Here is a 23719-nt window from a genome sequence, read left to right as displayed (position 1 = left end):
TGTTTGCCAACAAAATGAATGCCGAGATAATGCGATGGCACGTCGAAGGACGCAAGAAAGACAGAATGCTTAGACACCCTGCTGATGGAATTCAATGGAGGAACTTCGATACAAAATACAGGGCATTCAAAGTTGAAGTGAGGAATATAAGGTTCAGGTTGAGTACAGATGGGATGAATCTTTTCGGCAACATGAGCAATAGTCATAGCACTTGGCCTGTAACTCTCTGTATCTACAACCTTCTATCTTGGTTGTGTATGAAGCGGAAGTTCCTTATGACGCCTTTGCTGATCAATAGGCCGAATTAACCTGGCAACGATATCGATGTGTATCTCTAACTATTGCTTGAAGATCTCCTTGTACTAAGGAAAGATAGCGTACAGGTGTGGGATGAATACAAACATGAGCATTTCACCATACGTACAATGTTGTTCATAACAATCCAAGATAGGTCTGCTCTTGCTAACCTATCGGGACATGTATGGTGCTTGGATGAAACAGGGGACTGGGGCTAAAGAACAGTAAGAAAATGATCTGCAAGGGTGACCGTAGGTTTCTATTCCTGGATCACCCAACCGAGCAAGCTCAAATTGACGAAACATGAAACCTATTAATGAAAAAGCCCCATGGAGAGCGAAAAAAGTCCATAGACTATCGTAGGAATAAAAGAGCTTTTGACGGGACAGTGGAGACAAACTAAGAAAGCTGCAAAAGACATGGTCCATACTGTATGCTAGCTTGAGAGTATTTTCCCTCCATCATTTTTTGTATAATGCCCCATCTCATTGTTCACATCGTGCACGAGATAAAGTACTTTGGCCTTGTGTTTCTGCATCAGATGTATCCTTTCGAAAGGTTCATGTTAGTTCTGAAGAAATATATTCATAACCGAGGTCGGCCGGAAGGTTGCATGGCCCAAGGCTAGGGAACAAAGGAGGTCGTTGAGTTCACCGTTGACTACATGGATCTGAAAGCAATTGGTAAGTCTGTATCTCGCTATGAGGGAAGGCTAAAGGGGAAAGAGGCACTAGGTCATAGTACAATCTGTTCCAATGATTATGTTTCATTCACCCAAGCATATTTTGCAATTTTGTAACAATCAATTGTATTGGACCCATATGTCAATATGCATGTACAAATGCTACAGTCCATAAATCCAACAAAGTCAGAGGATTGAATTGCAAGAGAGCACATAGATAATTTTAGTAGTTGGTTACGTGGACACGTGATGGATAAAGATACATATGATGCATTGTTGAAAATACTGGCTAATGGGTTATCAACACTTCAGTTGAGGGATTATAGGAAAATACCTCACTACCTTAGCCAGGGGTCTTTTCTTCTTAATCGTCACCCTGATATCATCGTGGCGCTTGTACCATGATACTTCACACAACGGATACACATCCAAATCTATATACTCTTTCTGATACATGATGCAGTCATTTAGACATGCATTATTTTTTTACACTTCCAATCTTAATGGGTAGACAATCTAATTGGCTTAGTACGTAGTTTCAGGCAACACATTCCTCTCTGAAAGCACATCCCGTAAGAGACGTAAGAACTCTGCGAAGCTCTTACCAACTGTTGCTTGCCTTTAATTGCAATAGTAAAAGCATGGTATGCAACTTTGTGTGCTCCTTCTTGCAGTCTGGGAACAATGGTGTTTTAGATTCCTTTACCATATATTGGAACATTTGGAAGGATCTTTCAGTGTTGAAGTCCCCCTCTCCGTCACGCAACAACTGATCAAGATCATCTTTGTCACCATTGCCAACGTCGACCAACATGTCTACATCAGAAGCATAACAACGCCAACTAGCATATCGTTGTCTTCATCTTCTCCGATAATATTTTGCCCTTCCTGTACAATCTCATATTCTCCATGCTCGGTCAATCAGGTATAGACAGGCTTAAAACCCCTATGAATCAAGTGTGAATGGACCTGCTCTATACTAGACAACCATTTCTTGTTTTTGCAATCAACGCATGGACAACATATCTAGTTTGACTTGTACTCCAGGATCATTCTCAAAAAAGCAGACACACCATTAATAAACTCTAGAGAACAACGATCTACATCATACATCCATCTTCTCTTCATCTACAAATGAAATGTGCATCAAACTACTAACCTAGATTAATTTAGCAAGTAAACTAACTACAAATAAAATATATATCAAGTTACCAATCTTGGAGAACTTAAAGCATATGAATTCCTCCAAATTTTAAAGCCTCCAAGAAACAAGTCACCACAAATGGTAGGTGTCGAGCAAAAATAGAGTTCCTCTCATTCTACTCAGGCTTAGGGCAGAAGCGACCATGTTGAATAAATACTACACATATCAATGACAGTTGGGGAAACAAAACTGCTATTGATAAAGAGCATATGAATGAAGGTTCATAACACAAACCAACAATAATTATTCACTGTTGGTTCATATCACGAACCAACATCGATATGTACTTTATCACTATTGGTTCATGCCATAAATTAACAGTGAAACATCTTTGCTGGATCGTAATATAAACCGGTACTGATAATGAGTATCACTTTCGGTTCCAATACGCCCAATGATTTATATGGCAGTAGTATGGTATGAAGCAGCAATGATATCTTATTAGTACTGATGCTAGGCAGACCGACACTAATAGCTGGTTATCAATTGGTAGTTCTATAGTAGTGTTTCCATAAGGTAAATTCATCATCCACCATACATGCCCAGGTCTTTATCGGTCTATCTACACATCTACTTGAGACTTGGCAGTTGTTGGGGCATGATCTCTCGTACCCCTACGGATCACGAGTCGAAGTCCGCCGGTGGTTGAGCACTGATGAATATTGAAGTTGTGTTTCAGGAAGTGCAGACAAAGGCTCTGGCAGGAGTTCGGTCAGAGGACAAAGGTCGATCCGTGACACCAACTGTCAGCATAGGTGAAGGCTCTAGTGGGCCTTTGGTCAGAGCCCGAAGGTCAATCCGCGGCGCCGAGGATCAAAATAGGCGAAGATCCTGGCGAACCTTCGGGTGGAGACCGAAGGGTGACTCGGGGTGCAGCAACGAGGCTGGCCGAAGGTGCCTGGTGGGCGTCGAAGCCCGCGTAGCCACTCAAGGTATAGTTGTAAATGTGTAGATGTACTTGATGGTACCATAATACCCCCGAATATGCCGGGAATGTGGCAGTTGGGGGGTGAAACTATAAATCCTAGCATGGAGTGGTTGAGTACGGGCTATAAATAGGCTAGCACTGTAACTGAGGTGACAGAGGAATTAAGATTATGACACCCTCTAATACATGTCACACTTCGAAGCCTTTGGCTTCCCCTCTAGATCGAAGGCCTTCCTTGTCTGGCGACTCAGGTGGCTAAGTCGGGGACTAAGATTGCATGCCCCCTCACCGAAGGAGAAACAAACCTTCAGAAGAAAAAAAGCCGAAGTGCTGCTCGACCTCAAACAAGGCAGCACACCTCTCGGCTAAGTCGGGGGCTAAGAGTGCCTGCCCCCGCACCGAAGGAGAAACGAACCTTCAGAAGATAAAAAAAGCTGAAGTGCTGTTCGACCTCAAAGAAGGTGGTGCACCTCTCGGCTAAGTTGGGGGCTAAGAATGCCTGCCCCCACACCGAAGGACAAAGAAACCTTCGAAAGAAAAAAAAGCCGAAGTGCTTCTCGACCTCAAAGAAGACGGTGCACCTCTCAGCTAAGTCGGGGGCTAAGAGTGCCTGCCCAGCACCAAAGGAGAAACAAACCTTCGGAAGAAAAAAAAAGGCGAAGTGCTGCTCCAACTCAAAGAAGATGGCACACCTCTTGGCTAGGTCACAGGCTAAGAGTGCCTGCCCCCGTACCGAAGGAGAAACAAACCTTCTGAAGAAAAAAGAAAGGCCAAAGTGCTGCTTGACCTCAAAGAAGGCAGCACATCTCTCGACTAAGTCGGGGGCTAAGAGTGCCTGCTCCTGCACTGAAGGAGAAACAAACCTTCCGAAGAAAAATAGCAATTACAACGCAAAACCAAGTTATGCACTACCGGGCCATTAAGAACAAAGTCCCTACTGCCGAAGGTCCCTACTGCTTCAAGGTCGGGGGGAGGGGGACGGCGTTCTCCTAATGATGCTTCGCTTGCGTTACTACCGAAGGTCACTATAGCTTCAAGGTCTGGGGGGAGGGGACGGCGTTCTCCGGGTGATGCTTCGCGTACGTTGTTGCCGAAGGTCCCTACGGCTTTAAAGTCAGGGGGAATGGCATTGTCAAGGTCACACTTCGCGCGTGGTGCTGCAAAAGGCCCAACTCGATAAGCACAGTATAATAACAAAACATAATAATCATCTCAACATTCTTTATTCTGCAAAATCATCAACATCATGATCAACAAAATCCTTATACCATCGGCTAAAGCCAAAGTGGAAGGCTATGCCTTGACTGGCATGATAAGGCAATGCTGGATCCAATGGGGATCCAACGTAAGAAGATGAAGAAGTGATAGAGGAAGATACAAGCGAAGTGCTCCCACCTTCGATATGTCACACTATTTACAGAGAAGGCCCTCGACGGTAACAAAACTGAAACTGGCGGGGCAGGAACCCATAGTTATCGTCTTTCAGCTCGGGCTTCGGGTCGACGAGAATATGTGGATGCTCAATGTCTCCATGTGCAATCTGACGGGACTCATGCTCAGCCCTACGGGTATCTAAAACTGAAGGGCTAAAAGACTTCCAAAATGCTTTAAATTTTGCATTCATCACGTCATAAGCCCTACACTTCGCCCTCCAGTACCTCTCAAAATCGATAGCTGGATGGCCACGGTGGAAGGAGTCCCAGCAAGACCAAGACATGAAAAAATTATCCCACATCATAGTGATGGGAACAACATCTTCGGCTACCTACGCAATGTCCGAGGGGAGGACCTGCGCATCGAGTGAAGATAGTCAAAACATTTAACAACAAACAAAATTGTATATATTACAGAATGCTTTAGTCGATAACAAAATGTTCAAAACCCAACACAACGCTTCGCACTTTTTCTTCACACCTTCTCGAGTTCTTCGGCCGCCGAAGTCGTCGCCTTAGTTGAAGGGTCCTCCTTCGCTTTCGCCTGCAGCAAAAAGGTTCAATGAATGCGCAGATAGCAAAAATCCGACCCTCTAAAAAAACAGTAAAAACACGTACTCGCTGGTGATTGATTTCTGCCTCCTCGAGGGCGAGCTCACGGCCATGTTTACACCAATAATTTGTAGTGAATGACCGCGCAGTGGCCTTTGACACCCTCGACACGACCGAAGTTGACATATCCGATGGGTAGCAGAAGGTGGGTTTTTGAAGCGCAATGTGATGGTCACAGCCAGTCATCTCAATCAACTGCACTAAACTCCTGGCTGAGACCATGGTGCAGAAGTCACCGTACAACTGGGCTGCGGGAAAAAGGCTTCCGCTGGTTTCGCTGATCTATCTAATAAGTCCACCCAGCTTGACAAGGTCAAGCGTAGGAGGCAGGGCCGAAGCATCGATTCCATCAAAGGTATTGCTAATGGCTTCGCGGACTGCAATGGCTTTCGGCTCCAGTTCTCCAAGAACAGTGAGGGCATCTTTGGATAGCGCCTTCACCTCGTCCAGCTCTTTGCGCAGCCACTGCATTTTAGCTATTTTATCGATGCAGAGGGCTTGCAGCTCCGAAACTTGAGCTTCGGATGCCATTAGTTTCTGCCAGAGGCATGTGACTTCTTCCTCTGCGCTCTGTTTGCTTGAGCGAAGGGAGCTCACTTCTTTTTCAAGCTGTTGCAAGTGCAGGTCAGCCTCCCTTGCTCGTGGCGTGAACTCACATATTTGGGCTTCGGCCTTCTCCGCCCGGACCTGAAACATGTCCCTTTGCGCCTCTGCGTTTCTTGCATGGGCCTCAAAATTTTCTGCCTACTTGCGCTGAGCGCACGTGATAAGCATGGCCTGCGATAGCGCGTGGCTATGAGAACGAATAACCAAGGAAACGATGCAGGATAGTAATAAATAAATAAACATAATAAAATATATACAAATACCTTCACAATGGCCATGTCGGAAGCATTGATGAGCTCTGCAGCGGGCTTTCGCGCGAGAGAAATCTCAAGCTCAGGTAGAACGAAGGTGCTAAAAATCTTCTTTGCATCATTGACCTCCCCTGAGCTTGGCTCAAACAATGAAATCTTGAAGGCTTCGGCTTCAATAGCCTTCGCGTCAAGTAAGCCGTTGTGACTCATTAACCCCTTTCCACCATGGTGGGTCATGGGCGGCGAAGTCTCCTCTTCGGTCTCCATGGCTCTGTGGCCACCAGACGACTTATCGTCAGAGGAGGAACTCGAAGATGAAGAGGAAGACGATGAGTCAGCCACCACCTCAACATCCTCGGCTCCTTCGGCCTCAGTTTCCCCTACCGCTGGCTCAGTGGTTACGTGCGGATCTGAAGGCTCCTCATCGTCACTAAGAATTAGCGTGGGAAGGTCCACACGCGCACAAAAGGATGACTTCAGTGAAGAGGAGCGAGGATCCTGTGTGCCCTTCGGGGGCTCCTGTTGAATGGGTACAGCCTGAAGGGCCAGTGAGCCCTCGGGAGTCAATTCCTCGCGAAGGTCATCGAAGGCCACTTCGCGAGGTCTCTTCCTTAGGGCAAGTGCTTTCTTCTTTATGCCCCCTTGCGGTGAGGGGTTTGCGTTTCTTCGCTTCCTCTAGCTTCCAGCGGAATGTTCTCCACCGATATCAACGATCGGGGAACCCTCTCCACTTTGACCCGGTAAGGGCGTGGTCACTTTCGGTCTGTCCTTATAGGCAAGACCTCGAAACTCGAAAATTCGGTTGAGCCGCCGGTCGAGGGCTTCGCCTTGGGTGAACTTCTCGAGCGGCATCATGGCCTTAGCCTCCACTTCGGCTACCGTTAGGTTTGCCACAAAGTAAGAAGTGGAAGCAAATGACAACCAAGGTGCATTTAGGAACGTGATAAAAGGTAATACCTGTGAAACCATGGAGAGCAGGATGAGGGCAGCACAGCCCCTTCGACCCTTTGTCACCAAATTCCTGGATGGTCCAGTCCCGGCTGAGGGGCCATACTCCGGATGCCACGAACTCTTCTACGAGATCGCGTGTTGATAGATACTTCGCACACCTAGCGAAGACCTCAAAGTGCCGACCTTTGAGTGGCCTTCAGCTGCACATCGGAGGTGCGATTACCCTTAACTTCTTCGCACTTGGATACAAGAAACTCTTCTTGGTCCACTTTGTGGTAGAACCACCACTGCATCCAGTCCTTCGATCATTTATTTTTGTACACCACGACTGGCGTGGTCAAGCCAGCACGGTAAGTAAAGTTCAAGAATCCATAGTGGGCTTCGCTTTGAACGCTCCGAGCGAAGACCGGCTTCGGCTGATGGTGAAGCCTGTGGGCTGCGGCGAAGGCCCAGGCTGATTCCTTCGCTCCTTTGGAACGAGCCGACCAGGCGAACAGGCCAACCCAAACAATGGCATTTGGTGTGAGTTGATACAGGTAGACTTCAAACAATTTCAAAACTTTCGAGACCATCTCATCGCAAGGAAAGCAGAGCCCCGCTCGGAAGTAGTCGACGAAGATGATGGCTTCGTCATCTTCGGGCTTTGGAGTCTTGTGGCTCCCTGTGAGCCTAACCTTCGAGATATCACTAATCAAGCCCTCCCTTACCAGCCCAACCAGGACCTCGTCATCCACCTTAGATTGTCCAATCCAGTAGGTCTTCGGACGGTTTGCCTTGCCCTTCGGAGCCATTCGCGCTGAGCTTCGGAAACAAAAGAGATTGCGACAGACTGCACGAGACTTCGAAAAGAAAACCTTCATACGAGAGCTATAGCTTCAGCGAGTTCAAGCGATAAAAATTGAACCACCACGTGGAGCATATTTATAGCGGTAAAAATAGGAGGTAACGGCGGTTAAAACGAGACACGTCGGAAGTTGAACCGTAGCCGTAAAAGACGTTTCAGCACGAAGTGAACATTTAACATCCTCGATCCGATGGTTGTGTAGGGGCAGAATGGTCATACCAACACAAAAATACTAACACAAAATAAAAATAATAATAGTCAAAATGAACAACATGAAGGGGCAATCTGCTAAAAAGTTAAACTAGCCCCCGGGGGCCTTCGACGAGTCGATGGGGATGGCGTTGAGCTATATCATCCGATTTACAGGCTCAGCCTTTCGAAGATGAACCTTACCTGTAGGGGGATACTGTTGGGGGATGATCTCCCATACCCCTTCGGTTGGAAAGTCGAAATCTGCCGGTGGTTGAACACTGATGAATATTGCAGTTGTGTTTCAGGAAGTGCAGGCGAAGGCTCTAGCGGGCTTTCGGTCGGAGGCCGAAGGTCGATCCGTGATACTAACTGTCAGCATAGGCGAAGGCTCTAGCGGGCCTTCGGTCGGAGCCCGAAGGTCGATCCGCGGCGCCGAGGATCAGAATAGGCGAAGATCCTGACGAACCTTCAGGTGGAGACTGAAGGGTGACTCGGGGTGCAACGCCGAGGCTGGCCGAAGGTGCCTAGTGGGCGTCGAAGCCTGTGTAGCTGCTCAGGGTATAGTTGTAAATATCCAGATGTACTTGTTGGTACCATAATACCCCCGAATATACCGAAAATATGGCAGTTGGGGATGAAACTGTAAATACTAGTATAGAGTGGTTGAGTACAAACTATAAATATGCTAGCACTGTAACTAAAGTGACAGAGAAATTAAGATTATTTCACCCTCTAATACGTGTCACACTTCGAAGCCTTCAGCTTCCCTTCTAGATCGAAGACCTTCCTTGTGTGGGGACTCAGGTTCCAACAGCAGTGAAAGGAAGAATAAACAGAGTGTCAAAAAAACATATAATTATTGTAATCAGGCCTCCAATGAGAGAACAGTTTTGCGATAATTTGCACAAAACTATTCCTTCACCGTATTTGAAAAGCAGGGCCACGTACCGGAACATCAATTGTGGAGTGACGTTTCATGGATCCAGGAGTTTTCCCATGGCATATAAAAGCTCAAGTTCATCCACCACCATACGTACTAGTTTTGATACCTTGAAAACGTCAACTGCTTGTTAATTAGGCGCTAGAAAAATTTAGATAAAGTTCATTCTGTTTCTCATATACAAGTTCATTCGTCATCCACCATTCATGTGCAGGTATCTGTCTATAAATCTGAGTTTTGGTAGTGGAAGGAAGAATAAACAGAGTGTCAAAAAACACTGCACTATTGTAATCAGTTCTCCAATGAGGAGAGTTTTGGGAGAATTTGCATGGATTTGACTATCTGTCCGTACTCAGTAGCAACGCACTAACCGAAAGGCTGGATGCTCAGGTGCAAGAAATGAAGAAACTGGTTAACTTAGGACAGAAGAAGTTATGGACAAATAGTCGTTCTCTTCCTTTGTACCCTAGGAATGATGCGGAATATCAACTGGGTTTTTTTCAGATAATCGGTATTTTCCCAAAATTTACAAAAATAATATACAGTTGTATTTTTACAGAAATATACCTCTGTCGCGTACCACAATTACCCTTGCCGTGCTATGTACGGTGACAAAGACCTTTGCATCATGGGACACAAATAAAAATGATCATCCGCACTGAGTCATCAGTATTGACTTGGTCAGAATCACCACTGTACCAGTACTAGTTTGTAACATCCTATACTCAATCAATGATTAAGCCAAGTTCAACCGATACTGATATCAGTGCTAGCTCTTAAAACAAATCGGCACTAATACTTTAGTGTCAATTGGTAACTATGAACCAACATTGATACTCGGCATCAGTTGTCGATTCATATTACATATCAGCACTAATAATCTTGAACAGACTCAAAATTTTGATACGTCCCAGTTTTGATTTGTAGCCTTACTCGAGCTCGTTCACTCTTTCTTCTCTCTCACCACTCATTTTCTGCCTTATCTCTTTGCCACAACAGCCTCTCTCTTATCTCTTCGCCTTTCTCTCAACATTCTCTGAGTGCTAGAGCTCCATCCCCAAGTCTCTCATCTCTCAGCGCTAAAGCTCTAGCTCCCTCCCTCACCCACTGCCCGACCTCCTCCCACCCCAATGACCCACCTCCCTCCCTTGCTAGCCCCAACACCGGAGCTCCATCCCCTTTCCTCTTTCCATGCCACCACTCGTGCATCAGGTTCCTTAGATCTGTCATGGACACAACCCATGCTCAGACTTGGACGGCAATGAGGGAGTGGAGTGGTGCATGAAGTGAAAGGTGGCCGAGTGGAGGGGAGGCCAGCGGTGTCTCCTCGCCTCCTTGGTCTTCCTACATCATTTGATGTACGTGGCTCATCGACGGCGGCTGTGTCCACAGCGAGCTGGTTGACGACAGTCGCGTCCACTACTCCTCCTTCGACGTCCGTGGCTCGTCGACGGTGGTTCCGTCCACAGCTCCTCCTTCAGTGTCCATGGCTCATCCACGATAGGCTGGTTAGCGGCTCATCCACGGTGGACTGGTTGGCAGCTTGTCCACAGCAGATCTAAAAGGTGCGTTCATGGCTGCTGCCCTAGCACAAGAATGTGGCTACTTTCACTCGTCCTTCTTCTGCTCTTCTGACTTGTCATTTGGCCAATTTTGCAACCCCATCTGAAGTCTGTGTTAGAAATAATATGATCTAAACCTGACAACTATCATACATTGCTACATATCCATTCGGGAGGGGTGTCTCCCTAACGGACACCTCTTAAACATGTATATATATCAATCATCAATCAATGGAAGTAATGAGTTCGAATGATTGTTTGTCTACTCTATAATCAATTTTAAACACGTTATCAGCACGTTTTCACCATTGAGTGATCAAGATCACGAACAGAAGCACTGAGGCACGAAGGCCTCCATCACAAGGTGAGCAATGGCAAGAGTGGACTTATCTTGGATTGCCACCATTCTTCTTCGTGTCCTGCATGAGGATTGTCGTCGTCGCTCCTACTTCGGTCGTCTTCGCTGTGGTCCTGGCCCTGGTGGTGGCCGGTGTAGCCAACACGCTCCTCTGGATCGCGGCCACCATGGCCACCGCTCCCATGGATGTACTTGTCGTGCTCCACACCCATCTCGTCGTCCTCCGGTTGACGTGCACCGCGCCGGCCCAAGCCACCCACCTCCAACCATGACCCTGACCAATACAGCCGATCTCACTCCTCCTGGCGCACTCGGTTTTTGTCTGATCCACGGCCTTGCGCCATTCGCGTACACGCCGATGCCCCACTCGGTTTCCCCACCACCAACGAAGGTCGATATCCACATCGACGTCAAGCCGACACTCCCTTCACCAACTCCAGCGTCAACGGCACCTGGATCGAGCCGCCCTGGCCACACCGCATCCACCGCGGTGTATTGCATTAGTAGTGGCACACCTGCTCCGGAACGATTCCCGCCGGTGACACATCACTTCACGCCCACGCCCTCAGTTAACTCCGGAGGCACGATGGCGGCTCACCGTGGGCTACCCCCCTAGAACATGTAACTGAGGCTTCGGGCAATCTATCTTCCACGCGTGGTGCCAGCTCTGTCAACACCCATCCCACCGGCAAAGGAATCTCAACGGCACCAGACTCCACTCCGACCCGTCGTCTCCTCCGCCGCAACGACGAATCGCCGACCCGGCCTCCACCCGGGTTCCTAGTCTTCTGCGGCGATGGATTCCCGAAGCGGGGCCCCCAACGGCAACTGCTTTGGCTACATCTCCTCCTCCGACGAGGAGGAGTATACACCACGCTGAAGCATGGAGGCGCGAAGGCGCGGCGGTGTGGCAGTGCGCCGGCACAACGGCAAGACGGTGACTACATGGCAACGTGAGTCAATGGGCATGGCGGTCAGGGCTGGTGAACCCTAACCGTTGCCCCGCCCCACCCCTTCTATCCGCTCGCGTGCGCCAACCTGGGCCGACTGAAGGGCCACCAAGGCCCAGGCCCAGGCTGTGGTGGCATGCCTCCTCCCGCGCCCGGCTGCACAGGCCAAAAGGCCGTTCAGGCTTCGGCCTAGGTTGCTTCAGCCCCATGCGCCAGCACCATCACTGTGTCTAAGGCCATTTTGCAAAAATCCCCCAGGGTTTTCTAACAAATTGCAATATGGTCAACTACTAGTACTGTATATTAAGTACTTTTCATGTTTAGGCCCTCGATGTTTACAGTAATTGCAAATTGTGTTGTTTATTGCTATCACTTAACATTTCAGACCCTATTTTTCTAGAATATTGTGTACTGTTCAATGTGTTTGCTTCATGAAATCCCTATAACATGCAATTATGTTTACGAACACTTTAATTTTGCAATTGAGATTCATTTTCTTGCAAGATTATACAGTAATTCACCTTAATTAAGCCTAAAGAGCCTTATGCCGAAAAGTGCTTAATTCAAGTAGAAATACAATGCAAAATCAAATTAACTGATTATCTCAATTCAATATTTGTGAAACATAAGGTAATGAAAATATGGATCTACTACATATTTGCAGATTATCCATCATTACTGTGAGGTCTACATTTTGTCATCTTAACAAAATGACTACTTCAATGTGCTCTTCCAAATATTCTATTTAGCCTAACACAAGGTAATAAGAACATAGGTATCTACTGATAAGTGTCAGATTATTCCCTCTATTACTATGAGATCTACACCATATTTTGGTGATTATCTTCAATGTTTTAGCTACATAATTTGAGATCTACACTATGTAATTCAAGTCTCAATTGACTTTACATGTTTTGCATCATTATTACAACATTACCATGATGATTTTTAATTTACTTATAGTAAATTAATCAAATTGATGGTTTAAACCCATGTAGGTCAACATAACTGGCAAAGAGTTTGATATACTTGAACTTGATGATCACAACTACCTAACATGGGCAATGGACGTCAAGGTCAGCCTTGCGTCTCACAGAATAGTAGCGGCACTCTAATCTCCCCAAAAGGTAGACCCACCGCTCACAGATCAAGTTAAATATAATGCATTATACATAATAAGGCACTATATCCATCCAGATCTCAAATCTGAGTATCTGATGGAAGAAAATCCGAGCACATTGTAGCTAGCTCTCAAAACAAGATATGAACAGCAAAAGGCGGTCATTCTGCCTAATGAAAGTCATGAATGGACACATCTCCAACTCCAAGATTTCAAATCCGTCAGAGCTTACAATCATGATGTTCATAAAATATGTTCTAAGTTGCGTTTTTGCGAAAAAGAACCTACAAAAACAGAAAAGATAGAGAAAACTTTATCTACTATGCTTCCCGCTAATAGATCTTACAGGAACAATATCATGTAAGAGAATACCAAGTTTATTCTGACTTAATACATGTATTACTTTATGCCGAAAAACATGATGAACTCCTTCTAAGGAATCATCATCAGCGTCCAATAAGCACTGCTCCTTTACCTGAAGTACATTCTAATGTTCAGAATAGGAATAAGTTTGATGGCTCTTCTAGAAGCCAACCAATGAATTTTAAAGGTAAACGCAAAGCCACGTGCATCGGAAAAGGGGTAAGCTATTTCTAACCTAGATTTGACAAATCTAATGTTTGTCGCAAGTGTGGCTGTTATAAGCACACTACTAAGAAATGCCAAACCTCGAGACATTTAATTGATCAGTATCTACAATCCATGGGACGCAACCGACCTGCTCAAGGACAAAGATATGAAGCTCACTTCAATCGTCAAACTAACACCACTAAGGAGGCTAGTTGTTCACAACAAGTTCCACAAGAACCAAATAACAATCAGACTCTTCAGCTGCCAGAAGATCCCATGAGCACGGAAAACATGATCATCGAATTTGCTTCTCATGACTTGTTTGGAGACCTTATTTAGTCTCCCAATTCCAAAGATACTATATTATCTACGTCTATTAATTGTTGTTTGTAATAACAAATTGTCATTATATACATCATATGTCACAAAATTGTATCACCACTTATGATACTAAATAAAGTTTGTATGTATTCTATATATCTGATAAAGAAATTTATATTAAATTCTTTAATTCTATATATAGATTTCTATGGAAGTCAACCCGATAGAGGAGGAAATGTGCCTTGTGGATAGTTGCACCACAAATTCTATACTTAGGGAAAGAAAATATTTTTAAACTCTTACTAAGAGACAAGAAAATGTTTTGACAATCGCTGGACGCGATGCAGTAATTGTTGGCTCAGATCATGCCATAATATTCTCCCTATGGGTACTCAAGTTGTAATCGAAGATGCTTTATTGTATCCTGATTCAACTCGTACCTTACTAAGTTATAAAGATATCCGTCAAAATGGTTTCCATATTGAAACTCATGATGACAACAAAGAGAAATATCTTCTCTTAACAAAAAACAACGGATATGGCAAACGAGTACTTGAAAAAAATTCCCTCTTTATCGTCAAGATTGTACTACATATACATCAAATCCATAGCAAATGTTGCATACAAGGTAATTTTTCAGAATGTTAATGTATTCCAAACATGGCATGATTGCCTTGGTCATCCCGGTATAGGGATGATGTGAAAAATTATCAGCAATTCCATTGGTCATAATTTAAGTGATGCTAAATTCCCACAATCTTTGGATTTTATGTGCACTTCATGTGCCACAGGAAAGTTAATTTTAAGGCCATCTTACCTTAAAATTCAAGCAGAACCACTCAAATTCCTTGAATGCATTCAAGACGATATATGTGGTCCTATCCAACCATTAATCGGATCATTCAGGTATTTCATGGTTCTAATAGATACATCTACACGATGGTCTCACGTGTGTCTCCTATCCACACGAAACCATGCATTTGCCAAAATAATGGCTCAAATTATTAAATTACGAGCACATTATCCTGAACATCGAATTCAATCAATTCGAATGGACAATGCTGCAGAATTCTCCTCGTGTGCCTTCAATAACTATTGTATGGCCCTATGAATTCAAGTTCAACATTATGTTCCATATGTCCATACTCAAAATGGTTTGAAAAAATCCCTTATCTAAAGAATTAGAGCTCATTGCACGACCCTTATTATAGAATTGCAATTTACCAACTTCTTGTTAGGGTTATGCAGTTTTACACTCTGCTGACTTAATTCATTTGCGACCTACTGCATATCATAGTAATTCCCCTCTACAATTAGTGCGTGGAAATCCACCAAGTATTTCCCATCTACGTAAATTCGGTTGAGCTACATACGTACTGATCTCACCACCGCAGTGTACATCCATGGGCCCACACAGGAAATTGGGGATCTACGTGGGGTATCAATCTCCGTCGATCATTAAATACCTCGAGCCCCTCATAGGAGACCTATTCACGACCCGGTACGCTGATTGTATATTCAATGAGGACCATTTCCCAACATTAGCGAGAGCTTTCAAGTACCAGAAAGAATGCTAGAAAATCAATTGGAATGTCCAAGGCATTTTTGCCTCAGATCCACGTACTCAAGAATCTGAACTCCAAGTTCAAAAAATTATCAATTTGCAACATATTGCAAATAACCTGTCAGATGCATTTACTGACTACAAAGGTATCACAAAATCCTATAATCCTGCCAAAAATGTGCGCGAAAGAGTGGAGGTACCAATAAAAACCACTCAACCCCCTGTTCAAAATAGGAGGGGGAGAAGTACGACCACAAAGGAGGATACAACTTCTTGCAAGCGCCAAACGAAACAGAGGAAGAAACCCTCTGAAACAGTAAGTACAAATCAACCTCAAGTTGACAGACACCCAATGCGTAGTATACACCCAGTGGATAGGCAACATCCACAACCCAGCTCAAAAGTGCACTCAATTAATGATGCTGGGATATTGGAATACCTTGACTCAATCGTATTGGGAAATCACGAACAGTCACCAAGGGTACATGAAATTTTTACCAACTATCTAGATTCTGGAGAATCATATGACCGAAAGACTACAATTATCGACGCATACTTCTCCACTATGATTGCAAACGACCTCCAAAATAATCCAGATCCCAAGACCATGGTAGAGTGTAAACAACGCTCGGATTGGACTCGATGGAAGGATGAAATCCAAGCAGAGATAGCCTCGCTCACAAAAAGAGAGGTATTCACAAAAGTAATACATACACCTCCAAATATCTTCCCTATGGGATTCAAATGGGTTTTCATCCGGAAACGGGATGAGAACAACGAGGTGGTGAGATACAAAGCAAGGCTAGAAGCATAAGGGTTCACGCAGAAACCCGACATTGATTTCGATGAAACCTATTCTCCAGTCATGGTTGGAATCACATTCCGATATCTTATCTCATTGGCAATTCAAAATCATCTATCTATGCAGTTGATGGATGTAATGACCACATATCTATATGGTTCACTTGATTCGGACATATACATGAAGGTTCCCGATGGAATCCAAATTCCGAATCCAAATGCAAATCGCAATATATATTGTGTAAAACTTAATAAGTCACTATATGGCTTAAAACTATCGGGACGAATGTGGTACAACCGACTTAGTGAGTTCCTTCTGCAGAAGGGTTACCCCAACAATGATGATTGTCCATACGTGTTCATTAAGAAATCCTCAACAGAATTTTGTATTATCTCAGTGTATGTTGATGATCTAAATATCATTGGCAACGCACAAGATATCAGTGAAGCACGTGATCATCTAAAGACGGAATTCGAGATGAAGGATTTGGGTAAAACTAAATTTTGTTTGGGTCTACAACTCAAGCATCTTCCCTCAGAAATTATGGTACATCAAGCTGCCTATATCCAGAAAATATTGGAGAAATTCAATATGGACAAATCATATCCATCTAAAACCCCATGGTTGTTCGATCTCTAGACATGGAGAAACATCCATTTAGACCACGGGAAGATGAAGAAGAGATACTAGGACCGAGGTTCCATATCTCAGTGTCATTGGAGCGCTTATATATCTTGCAAATTGCACCAGGTCTGATATCGCATTTGCAGTGAACTTACTAGCTAGGCATAGCGCTGCTCCAACCAAACACCATTGGGAGGGAGTCAAGAATATCTTTCGATATTTCCAAGGCACCAAAGATTTTGGTCTATTCTTTCAGTTTCAAAGAAACCAAGATTCAAATATGATTGGATACACTGATGCTAGCTACTTATCAGATCCCCACAATGCCGGATCACAGACAGGCTTCGTGTTCCTACATGGTGGGACAGTCATTTTATGGAAGTCTTTAAAACAGACTCTAGTGGCTACATCCACCAATCATTCTGAAATGATTGCATTATATGAGGCATCCCGTGAATACGTGTGACTTTGTAGAATAATAAACTACACACAACAATCATGTAGTATTGGTTCTATTAAATCACCTACCATTATCTATGAAGATAATATTGCTTGTATTGCTCAGATGCAAACAGGTTACATAAAGAGCAATATCATTAAGCATATTGCCCCTAAATTGTTTTATCCTCATGAGTTACAACAAAGTGGGGAGATAAATATCTTGCAAATTAAATCTTGTGGTAATCTCGCAGATTTATTCACTAAGTCCTTACCAACTTTGACATTTCAAAAATATGTTCATGGTATTGGTATGCGACGGCTTCAAAATTTGCAAGAATCGGCGGGAGTCTCCTCCTGAATTCAACCTATTCATACATCATATTGTACTCTTTTCCCTTTATGAGTTTTACTTATAAAGTTTCTCATAAATGATTTTTAATGAGATGATATCTACACAAGATTATATATCATATCTCTTTTTTTCCCTATCAGGGTTTTTAAGGAGATATACAAGACATATTTATTGTTATCTAAACTCGCTTATGAATTTTTCCTTTTACAAGGTTTTTCTCATATAAGTTAACAAAGAGACAATAATCAATATATGTTATATTATTTTCTCCTTATTTTTCCTACTAGGTTTTAAAAGAATTTTAACAACATATCACTATTACTCTACTCACATTTTTTCCACAAGATTTTTTGAGGAGCTTTCAAGATGGATTATATACGTACATGTACCGGCATAGATTAAGGAAGAGTGTTAGAAATAATATGATCTAACCTGACAACTATCATACAGTTGCTATATGTCCATTCAGGAGGGATGTCTCCCGAATGGATACCTTTTAAACATGTATATATATCAATCATCAATCAATGAAAGTAATGAATTCGAATAATTGTTTGTCACTCTACAATCAATTTGAAACAGTCTGCAGCTCTTGTGGCCTCTCCTGTTTTGAAAAAAGTTGCTTGATGTGCGACAAGTCTGGTAGCTATCCTTCTTCGTGAATAGGTGTAACTCTTGGATGAGGTTGCTCATCTTGGCCAAATGACAAATCAATCGATTGCTAGTGCAATTTCTAGTGATGAGTCTTTTCTTTGGATGTTCTTTTTGTTTGTCTTTTGGATACATAGTGTAAAATCAGAGAAATAAATGGGCGCGGGGCGGCTCGATATCGAGCGGGTTGGTTTATTTATTTATTTTTTGCTTCCGGCTGGTAACTATGATGATACTACACTCAGGTTTGGTCCTGATATTTCGATAGTCCGGAGCGAGATTAAAAATAAGATTTTATTATTAAATATAAATCATTCAAATCTAATTTTTCAGTTTGTTTTTGACTGATATACATAGTATATATATACATATGGAGCCTTAAAATTTTAGAGATCTGAAGTGATTGCACCGCTCGACCCTCCTCCGAATCGGCCCTGACTACACTCATTATCCATATCAGATCATAAACTGAGATCGATTCAAAAATCAATGCTAATAGCACTGTTTAGCCGGCAGTGACTACAATTTCTGTAGTAATTGGACCGCGAAAAGTCATTAATGGCACCACGTGGGACCACAAAATATCGTTAATTACGCCACGTGGATTCGTCGTTCTATGGGACCACGATAAAGACACATCGCGCTACCGGTGTGGCAGCTTTCCATTGGCTCTTATTTTTTTGTGGTCGAAGTATTTCCTATGCTCTGATTTTTTTGTTGGCCGAAGTTGCGCCCGTCCCAGGTGAAAACGGGTCGAATTTTTCTCTCTGCCCGATCACCCCTTCTGATTTATATACTAATTGAATTTTGGATATTGGATTTGAATATAGACTCAGATATTGAATATTTAAGAATAAAATCGGATATATCAAAGACTATTTGGACCTATCTTCTGAAGCTCGTAATTTTTTTTACGGAGTCAAATATAGACGATTTTTATATAAAAATTGTAGCTCTCGATGAGATCTATAAATTTCTAGTTGATATTTTTTATTTGAAGTTATTGATATATTCAAATAATTAATAGAAACTTCAACCAGCATATTCAGCACTTATAACTTCTCCAATTTTGCTCTAACATAACTTATTGTATATGAGTACATTGTTCATTTATTTGTTGGACCTCTATATAGTTGAGTTTTAAATACGTAGAATGATCAAACAATTATAACATATATGATATATTGGTTATTGCTTTTACTCAATATCCGAATAAATATTCGTGACGGATATTATCTGCATCGAAATCATCACATATTCGATCCATATGGATCTATATCTGTGACCAAGACTATTTGTATATATCTGTGACCGAGACTATTTGTATTTGTACCTATATTAAGTACTATCCGTATTTGATTCTAAATCCAAGAAGAAAATATGAGATAGAATATAGAATCAACGATATTTGTTCGTATCCGATTTGTTTTTACACCCTACAGAAAGGAAGAAGGAAACTAAAAATAGCCAGCCCTGTGTTACCTTCCACGGAGAAAGGAAGAAGGAAACTAAAAATAGCCAGCCCTGTGTTACCTTCCACGGAGGAAGGAAGAAGGAAACTAAAAGTTGGCTATAGGAGCCGTGAGGTGGAATCACCGACAATTTAGTAGTGGAGCATATCGGAGAGGTACCCAGAGACAAGCCCTTGAGGTCTACCACAACAAGTATGCCAGATGCGGGTGTGTGCTGTGAACACTAATAAGAGGTGTTTCGAGCTCCACGGTCAGCATCAAAATGCTTCACAATTAGGCTCTGACCTTTACTTTCTAGAACCTCTTGATGGCTTGCCGATGCTGTGTCCGATCTGGGAGTGTGGCTAGGGCACCAACATCCCAATACGACGTTGACCACTAGGTCTGGACTTGAATCACGCCATCACGCCGAGGCCGATCAGGCACTTCAGCGCTTGCACCCTGTAAGATAAACTAATCAAGCTTGGTAATATTCATTAAGTGCCCGAGCTTATATAGGCGATTACATGAGCACATGTAGCGTTGAGGCTTAACTAACATGTGGTATTCTATGCTATTCTACCAGAGGAGACGAAGGATCTAATGATGAGGGAGTTGTGACTGGATCCTGAAGAATCGGTGTTGCTGACACAGGATTGGAGTGAGTCTCTTGGCAGCCCCCCGTAATCGGAACGTGTTGAAACATTAAGATTGTGACAAAACTCCGTGAAGATGGATGACGATAGACCTTTAGTGAAAATATTCGCATACTGAGATGTAGATGGGACATGAAGCACCTTGATGTCGCCAATGGAGACGCGATTGCAGACAAAATGAAGGTCGATCTCGATGTGTTTCACCCATTGATGTTGAATCGGGTTCTTAGGTAGGTACATAGCGTTGACATTGTCACAATGGCGGCGCGCAGTTGTGCAGATGCGTGAGGGAGGGAAGATGGAAGGCGCCGAGGTTGGGAAGGAATATTAGGATCAAGCTCGGGGAGATGGAACAGGAGGCAGAGAGCTCAGCATGGATCCACTTGTCGGTGCTAATTTTAATAGAGGAAGAGGATGTGGGGAAGGCCGTGCCGAAAACACTATGGATTTTTAAATAGAAAAGTAGAGATTGTTATTAGAATATGTGAAAATAATTGAAGGGTAGAACGCCAACGTGGATGTTTGAGTCTTTGATGTCAAAGGGTGGATGACGCAGCAGCAAATGCCTTGGCTGGGGATGGCGGTTATTGAAGTGGAAGGTGTATAGATCACTGGTACCATTCGACCTCATGATTTGGAATCTGGTTTTGAGATCATTCATAGAAAACCACAGGGTCAAACTCAATCAAGCATGAATTGTCGTTTGTAAACTTTCGAACGGATATGAGATTTTGAATGAGGAGAGGAGTGTAAAGTATACTATGGAGTTTGAAGAAAGCACATGGGGTATGAAAGGTGGAGGATCCTATACCAAGGATCAAGAGAGATGCACCATTGCTGACGATAATGTGTGCAGGAGAATGAGTGAGAGAGGGAGGGAGAGTAGGTAGGAAGAGATTGTACTGACATCAGTGGACATGTGAGAAGTGGCGTCCATATCGAGGACCCAGTCGCTAGGGGAAGATGGTTGTCCCATAGAGTCTGAGTGGAGTGCTTGAATCAGGCCAGTGATGTCCCAAGACAAGGCAACTGGCGTGAAGGAAGAAGAGCCAACCAGTTGTGTGGAATAGGCATGGCCAGGGTCAGTGTAATTCGGGCATGAGCCAAGGATGTCGAGTCATGTGGCTCCAGTCCAGGGTGCACTCCAAGCCACGCCACTAGGAGGCACATGTTTTTGGGGTGGTTGTTGCGAAGGCTGTGGCTGCTTGGAGCACCTACTGTAGCCACGGTCATGCAGTCCATGACCACACTCGTGTTTATTGTTGGAGGAGGTTTAAGATGAATGATCGGTGCGGTTGTTGGAGGCACTGTTGTTCGAAGAATTGCCCGAGTCGATGAGTGCAGATTCTACAGCTAGTTTGTCTGAGTTGGACTATGATGCTTTGTCCATTGTGAGGTAGTCGTGGGCTCGAATGAAGGTGGGGAAGACTAGGAGTGCTAGCAACATGCGCTGAAGGACGAAGAACCGTGGGATGAGGCCACGAAGGAGTTTGTGGATGAGTGCGCTCTCACTGATGGGCTAGTCGCAATCAGCTAAGGCGTTGGAGAGGGATTTGGAGCTTGTGGCAGTAGGCAGCAACCGAGAGATCGCCCTGGGTGAGGGCACGAAATTTAGCTTCGAGGTGGACCACACGGCTTTGTTTGTTGCCGGTAAAAATGGAATCGAGGTGTGTCCAGACGCAATAAACTGTGGCAAAAGGCTTCATGACGAGATCGAGAAGTTCATCGGATATTGTGGCGTAGATCCACATGAGAATGGTGAGATTCTCCTTAACCCAATCTGGATCATTGTAATGAGGTTCAAGGTCGGCGACATGAGGCTTGAGATTGAAACGACCGAGTACAACGAGGAACATGGTCTTCCATTTGGAGAAGTTGTTGGCTTGAATATCTAAGGTGAAAGGGATGAGGAATTTGATATTGATGGAGTGTATAGCTTGAGAGAGGAAGCGGCACTAGAAGAGCTGCTGCCGACGGTGGAAATTGGAATTGAAGAAGAGGCATGCAGAGGCAGAGTGTCATCCGTCATCGGTGGCAAGAGAGAGAGCTCAGAGATCCGAGGCTGCTGATACCATGTAAGATAAGCTAATCAAGCATGATAATATTCATTGAGAGTGCCCGAATTTATGTTGGTGATTACATGAGTGTGTATAGCGTTGAGGCTTAACTAACATGTGGTATCATGTTCTATTCTACTAGAAGAGACGAAGGACCCAGTGATGAGGGAGTTATGACTATTGTGGATCCTGGAGAATCGGTGATGTTGATGTAGGATCGGAGCGAGTCTCTTGACACACCCCAGTGTGCCACCCCCATGTTCGCCCGCCTTGGTCGTGCCTACATCTCTGTGAACGTGACTGCCACCGTGAGCCTGCTGCTTGTGATGACAAAGGACGCCCTCGAGGACATTGTAGTTGCCATGAAATGGGCGCGGCTCGCTATGATTGCCACGGCGATTGTGGCCAATCACCGTTGTGAAGAATTAGGCCATGACCGGAGCCACCACGACTACCTATGTATGCGCTAGTCAGCGATAGATTTCAAACTAAGGCATCAGTGTCCCTACATTTGGGCCAAGTGCTTGTTCTGATCCTTAATTCTTTGCTTATATTGCTCAGTGAGATAATCCGCGGTAGATGACAAAGAATTGATTGATGGAAGGAAAGAACCTTAGGAAGGTGGAAGATGGAGCAGTAATGTTGTTTTGCATAGACACGGAGGTACAACTCGTCGGGCCACTAAAAAAACAAGAACCAATGGGAAGTTGCCATGTCACAAGAAACGAACAGGGTAAGGCCGCTCTCGGTGTATGATGTCTATAGCTATTTTTTACACGAGAGAAAATACAAGAAACACATAAAAAATTCTCCTAATACATAATATTGATAGCTTGTATCTAAAGATTTTTATATAACTAATAGATAAATGTGATAATATATACCGATGACATTATACCCAATATATATTGTTATGTCTTGTCTCTTGCATTTTGAGTCTAACTGATTTCTTTCACAATATACTAGCTTATTTTCTTTCATCATTTAATTGCTTACACTATGTAAGAAACCATCAAAAGAGACATATCATTAGTGACGGCTCCTCAATATGCGTTACTAGTGCACTATTAGTGACGGGTCCAATGCCGACCCATTACTAATATGTGATCCGGGTTGGGACCCGGCCAAGACCCGTCACTAATGAGGGATCATTAGTGATGGCGAGCGAACGACCCATCACTAAAGATATAGTGATGGGTTAGATTAAAGTCCATCATAATTCAATCATTAGTGACGAGTATATGGGGCACACATCACTAAATGTAGCCTACTCATTAGTGACAGGTGGTTGTGAGACCCG

Source organism: Phragmites australis, chromosome 9 (genome assembly GCF_958298935.1).
Source record: "Phragmites australis chromosome 9, lpPhrAust1.1, whole genome shotgun sequence".
Classification (NCBI taxonomy): Eukaryota; Viridiplantae; Streptophyta; class Magnoliopsida; order Poales; family Poaceae; genus Phragmites; species Phragmites australis.
This window is presented reverse-complemented; position numbering follows the sequence as displayed.